At 42.1% G+C, this 5749-nt stretch overlaps 1 pseudogene; it reads right to left on the bottom strand.

Annotated features, from left to right (window-relative positions):
• Window positions 1-1027: 1027 nt before the first annotated feature.
• LOC105540547 lies at window positions 1028-3601 on the bottom strand (annotated as a pseudogene).
• Window positions 3602-5749: the final 2148 nt, after the last annotated feature.

Below are 5749 nucleotides of genomic sequence, written 5' to 3'. Positions count from 1 at the left end.
CACCGCATCCACGCCAGCATCTATTTTTTTTTTTTATGGCCATTCTTGTGGGAGTAAGGTGATAGTGCATTGTGATTTTGATTTGCATTTCCCTGATTATTAGTGACGTTGAGCACTTTTTCTTATGTTTGTTGGCCATTTGTATATCTTGTTTTGAGAACTGTCTATTCATGTCCTTAGCCCACTTTTTGATGGGATTGTTTTTTTCTTGCTAATTTGTTTGAGTTCCTTATAGGTTCTGGATATTAGTCCTTTGTCAGATGTATAGATTGTGAAGATTTTCTCCCACTCTGTAGGTTGTCTGTTTATTCTGCTGACTGTTTCTTTTGCCATACAAAAGCTCTTTAGTTTAAGTCCCACCTATTTATCTTTGTTTTTGTTGCATTTGCATTTGGGTTATTGGTCATGAAATCTTTGCCTAAGCCAACGTTTAGAAGTGTTTTTCTGATGTTATTGTCTAGAATTTTTATGGTTTCAGGTCTCAGATTTAAGCTCTTGATCCATCTTGAGTTGATTTTTGTATAGGGTGAGAGATGAGGAACCTGTTTCATTCTCTTACATGTAGCTTGCCAATTATCCCAGCACCATTAGTTGAATGGGATGTCCTTTCCCCATTTTATGTTTTTGTTTGCTTTGTCAAAGATCAGTTGGCTGTGAGTATTTGTCTTCATTTTGGGTTCTCTAGTCTGTTCCATTGGTCTATGTGCCTACTTTTTTTTCTTCAAAAGAAACAATTTATTTAGAATAAAACAAAAGCAGCTCAAGTGTGAGTACATGTTTGAGAGACAGCTACTCTTAAGCTGTGTGAGCCATAAAAAAAGGTTTTTTTTTTTTTTTACTCTTCTAGAAATCTTATGTACATAGCACAAAGCAAAGAGGTCATTTTTTCCCCCCACTTCAAACACCTGATACAAAACTTTAAGCTGCCATTTTAGTAAAATGCACAAATACTAAACAGATTACCTTTCTTCCATCAGAGCCCCACGTAAATTCCACATAAGCCACAATTTCTCTTCAAAAAGGTCCCTTAGAACTTTGAATTCCACATTTTCATCCACTGTTCAACCAGTTTTGCATGGACAATAATCATGACCAGGTAATCTTCTTCAGATGTAGCCAGTGCCTTGGCAGCGAATCCAGGAATTGTTGGGAGCGCTCACAAGGTGTGAAGGCATGAAGGACCCCGGTGTTTTCCTTGTCTTTGTTGTGCCCCCCTCCCAATGCTGATCACCTTGGGTACCTGCTTTTGCTTTAAATAGGACACAAGGCACCTAAGCAGTCTCTGAGTAGAAGTGGCAGTGTCCGAGGAAGAGGAGGACCAGCTGTCAGAACTTCCAGGCACGACCAGAAGAATGGCAAAACCATTAGGTCCTGCTACTTTGATGCATCGAGTTACTTCATCCAACTTGGGCTGGTCCAAATGGAGACACTGAGTAATCCTGAGCTGGGCCAGTTTGGTCCTCCACAAGAAGACTGGTAGCCACTTGGAGGTCACTCTGCAACAGCTGCATGTTGGAATGCTGGAAGGAAAGTTGCTGTTCTTCAGTAGAAGCATGCCCTCCCAGGTCAAACAGAGTTTGGAAGGGGTTATGCCACGGGGGCTGTCCCCACATCCTGTTTCTGGAAAGGGGACTTCAGCTTCCAGGAAGCAGTGTTGGTGCTAGATGCACTCCCATCAGTGTGGTCTTCTTTTTTTCAGAGGGCTTTCCCGTCAGTGGGAGCAGTTGTACGGTGCTTCCTATCCATTCAGCTGAGCCAGAATTTTTATGGTCTCACTTGTCACTCTGGCTCTTCTCCAAACTACTTCATCTGTCTCTGATTGGAGAGGACCTTTCCAAGAGAAGACGGGAAGATGGATCATTGTCACTGTTGTAAGGATCCTGGCTACTGCTCAATTCTGGACTGTGGTCAGGAGAAGGAGCGCAGTGACGTTTTCGTGGGCAGTCACTCTCAGGAGACCTAGCCAGATGCTGTCCTCTGCTCTCCCCAGGCAGCTTTCGCTTACCAGGCTGGTTTCTATTGCTGGGCAGATCTTAATCACCTCTGTCCCTGTCCAACGACCAACCATCCCGCCTGTGATCCAGGCTATCCAGTGGCTCGTAAGCAGGCACAGCAGTAGCTGCAGTCCCAGTGCTGCCTTCTCCAATTGGGGTTGGAGGTGGCACCCAATTGGAGTCAGGATAAAGGTCTCTATCACAATCTCTGTATAATAAGGGTAGTGTCCTATCCTAAGCACCCCTCAAAGGGTCAAGGGACTGATGTCCAAAAGCATCTGTCATCAGCTTATAATGAGTCAAGGGCAGAGGCTGCATATACTGCTGCTGGTAACAACATTTGGTGTCTGCAAAGTCTAAGGTGGTGATCTGGGCCACCAAGTGGGAAGCCCCGCATATGGGTCCAGGCAGCGTGCACTGCATCCAGGCTTTCATACTGGATATACACCCAACTATCACCTTTCTGTAGTCTGTGGGGTGTATGGTGCCAAGTTGGTCAAACTCTCATGCCAGGGCAGCAAGAGGCATCCAAGGTTTCAGGCCACCCACCCAGAGGCGGGTGGTGTGTGTAGCTTTACCATAACCAATTTTGATAGGATTCCAAATTATAATTTTGCTGAACATTGCTAATTTGGGACATATCTAGGTTCTCAAATTTGAGAAAGTCATAATTACTAGTCTGGCCAAGAGAAGGGCTCTTGATATCTACTTCTGTGATGACTCCAAAGCAATCAAACACCCTTCTTAGGTCACTCTGTTACAGTGGTGTCTAGGTTGCCCAAGAAAAGTGTCTGGTTAGTTCTGTGATGATCCTCGGGTGAGATCTCATCCACTTTTCTGAAAGGAGCAGCATCTGCTCCAGCTCCCTCCCTTGGTTTAAGACTGTATGCTGGGTGCACTCTCTCGTAGAATGAATAGTCTCGTTTTGTCTCCAGTCTCCAGGCAATGGTGGTGGAGGTGGAGGGGTTAGGTGGCCATGAGCCATCTGCTGCAGCCTAGTCTCTGTATCCCAAAGCTGCGCCACCAGGGGAAGGTGATCTCTGGCCCCCACCACCTCCAAGGGAGTGCGGGTGACCACCTACAGAGGCTCCCACCACGCTGGCTGATGGAGGATAAATCTTTGTCTAAAGGGGAGCAGTTGCTGCTCCGGTTCACATGCACCGCCTCTGTCTTCAGAGGCGGGTCAGAGAGCACCAGGCCGCCTCTGAGTGCTTGGCTGCCCATGCGTCCCTCTGGGTGTGGGAAGTTTGCAAAGGCTACCAGCTCATCTCCGCTGCCAAAAACTGATAGGTGATTGATTTTGACCCTTACATCCCTGAAGCCTTTGAACTCATGAAACAGGCCATCCTCCACTGTTTCCTCACTCAGCTGGGACAGGAGCTGAGGAGGCGGCCCTGGAGGAAAGTGACTCCACTCCTCCACCCGGGGAGCTGCTGACCAACTCGCCCCCGCCCGAGTAATTTTTGGTGCTGAGAAGCTGTAACTATGCAAGTGGCCACTGTAGCTGCCCCCACCGGTGTCATACTCGCGACTGCCGCCTCGGCTGCTGGACTTGTCCAGGTGGAGACTCTGCTGCCGCTATTGGTCTTTCCACTGCTGCTCTCATTGGCCTATGTGCCTATTTTTATACCAATACCATGCTGTTTTGGTGACTATGGCTTTATAGTATAGTTTGAAGTCAGATAATGTGATGCCTCCAGATTTGTTTCTTTCAGCAGTGTTTTGTAGTTTTCCTTGTAGAGGTCTTTCATCTCCTTTGTTAAGTATATTCCAAAGTGTTATTTATTATTATTTTTTTATTTTTTGCAGCTATTGTAAAAGGGGTTGAGTTCTTGATTTGATTCTCAGTTTGGTTGTTGTTGGTGTATAGCAGAGCCACTGATTTGTGTACATTAATTTTGTATCCTGAAACTGCTGAATTCATTTATCAGTTCTAGGAGCTTTCTGTTAGAGTCTTTAGGGTTTTCTAGGTATACTATCATATCATCAGCAAACAGCAACAGTTTGACTTCCTCTTCACCAGTTTGGATGCCCTTTATTTCTTTCTCTTGTCTGATTGCTCTGGCTAGGACTTCTAGTACTATGTTGAATAGAAATGGTGAGAGTGGACATCCTTGTCTTATTCCAGTTCTCAGGGGGAATGCTGTCAACTTTTCCCCATTCAGTATTATGTCGGCTGTGGGTTTGTCATAGATAGCTTTTATTACATTAAGGTATGTCCCTTCCATGCTGATTTTGCTGAGGGTTTTAATCATAAAGGAATGCTAGATTTTGTCAAATGCTTTTACTGCATTGATTGAGATGATAATGTGATTTTTGGTTTTAATTCTGTTTATGTAGTGTATCACATTTATTGACTTGCAAATGTCAAACCATTCCTGGTATGAAACTCACTTGATCATGGTGGATTATCTTTTTAATATGCTGATGGATTTCGTTAGCTAATAGTTTGTTAAGGATTTTTCCATTTATATTCATCAGGAATATTGGTCTGTAGTTTTCTTTTTTTGCTATGTCCTTTCCTGGTTTTGGTATTAGGTTGATACTGGCTTCATAGAATGACTTAAGGAGGATTCCCTGTTTCTCTATCTTGTAGAATAAAGTCAATAGGATTGGTAAAAATTCTTTGAATATCTGAAATAATTCAGCTGTAAATCCATTTGATGCTGGGCTTTTTTTGTTGGCGATTTTTTAAATTACCGTTTCAATCTTGCTGCTTGTTATTGGTCTGTTCAGAGTCTCTATTTCTTCCTGTTTTAATCTAGGGGGATTGTATATTTCCAGGAATTTATCCATCTCTTCTAGGTTTTCTAGTTTATGTGTGTAAAGGTGTTTATAGTAGCCTTGCATAATCTTTTGCTTTTCTTTGGTATCAGTAGTAATATCTCCTGTTTCATTTCTAGTTGAGTTTATTTGAATCTTCTCTCTTCTTTTCTTGGTTAATCTCACTAGTGGTCTATCAATTTTTTGTATCTTTTCAAAGAACCAGGTTTTTGTTTCATTTATCTTATGTATTTTTTGGTTTCAATTTCATTTAATTCTGCTCTCACCTTTGTTATTTATTTTCTTATGCAGGATTTGGGTTTGGTTCGTTCTTGTTTCTCTAGTTCCTTGAGGTGTGACCTTAGATTGTCTATTTGTGCTCTTTCAGACTTTTTGATGTAGACATTTAATGCTATGAATTTTCCTCTTAGCAAGGTCTTTGCTGTATTCCAGAGGTTTTGACAGGTTGTGAAACTATTATCATTCAGTTCAAATAATTTTTAAATTTTCCTCTTGATTTTATTGTTGACCCAGTGATCATTCAGGAGCAGGTTATTTAATATCCATGTATTTGCATGGTTTTGAGGGTCCCTTTTGGAGTTGATTTCCAATTTTGTTCCACTGTGGTCTGAGAGAGTACTTGATATAATTTCAATTTTCTTAAATGTATTAAGATTTGTTTTATGGCCTGTCATATGGTCTAATATGGAGAATGTTCCATGTGCTGATGAATATAATGTATATTCTACAATTGTTGGGCAGAATGTTCTGTAAATATCTGTTAAGTTCATTTGTTTTAGGGTATAATTTAAATCCATTTTTTCCTTGTTGACTTTCTGTCTTGATGCCCTGTCTAGTGCTGTCAGTGGAGTATCGAAGTCCCTCACTAATATTGTGTTGCTGTCTATCTCATTTCTTAGGCCTAGTAGTAATTGTTTTATAAAGTTGGGAGCTCCAGTGTTAGGTGGATATATATTTAGAATTGTGATACC

The sequence above is a fragment of the Mandrillus leucophaeus genome, unplaced genomic scaffold (assembly GCF_000951045.1).
Source record: "Mandrillus leucophaeus isolate KB7577 unplaced genomic scaffold, Mleu.le_1.0 Scaffold221, whole genome shotgun sequence".
NCBI lineage: Eukaryota > Metazoa > Chordata > Mammalia > Primates > Cercopithecidae > Mandrillus > Mandrillus leucophaeus.
The sequence above is the reverse complement of the archived record's forward strand: the minus strand, read 5'-3'. Positions and strand labels throughout refer to the sequence as shown.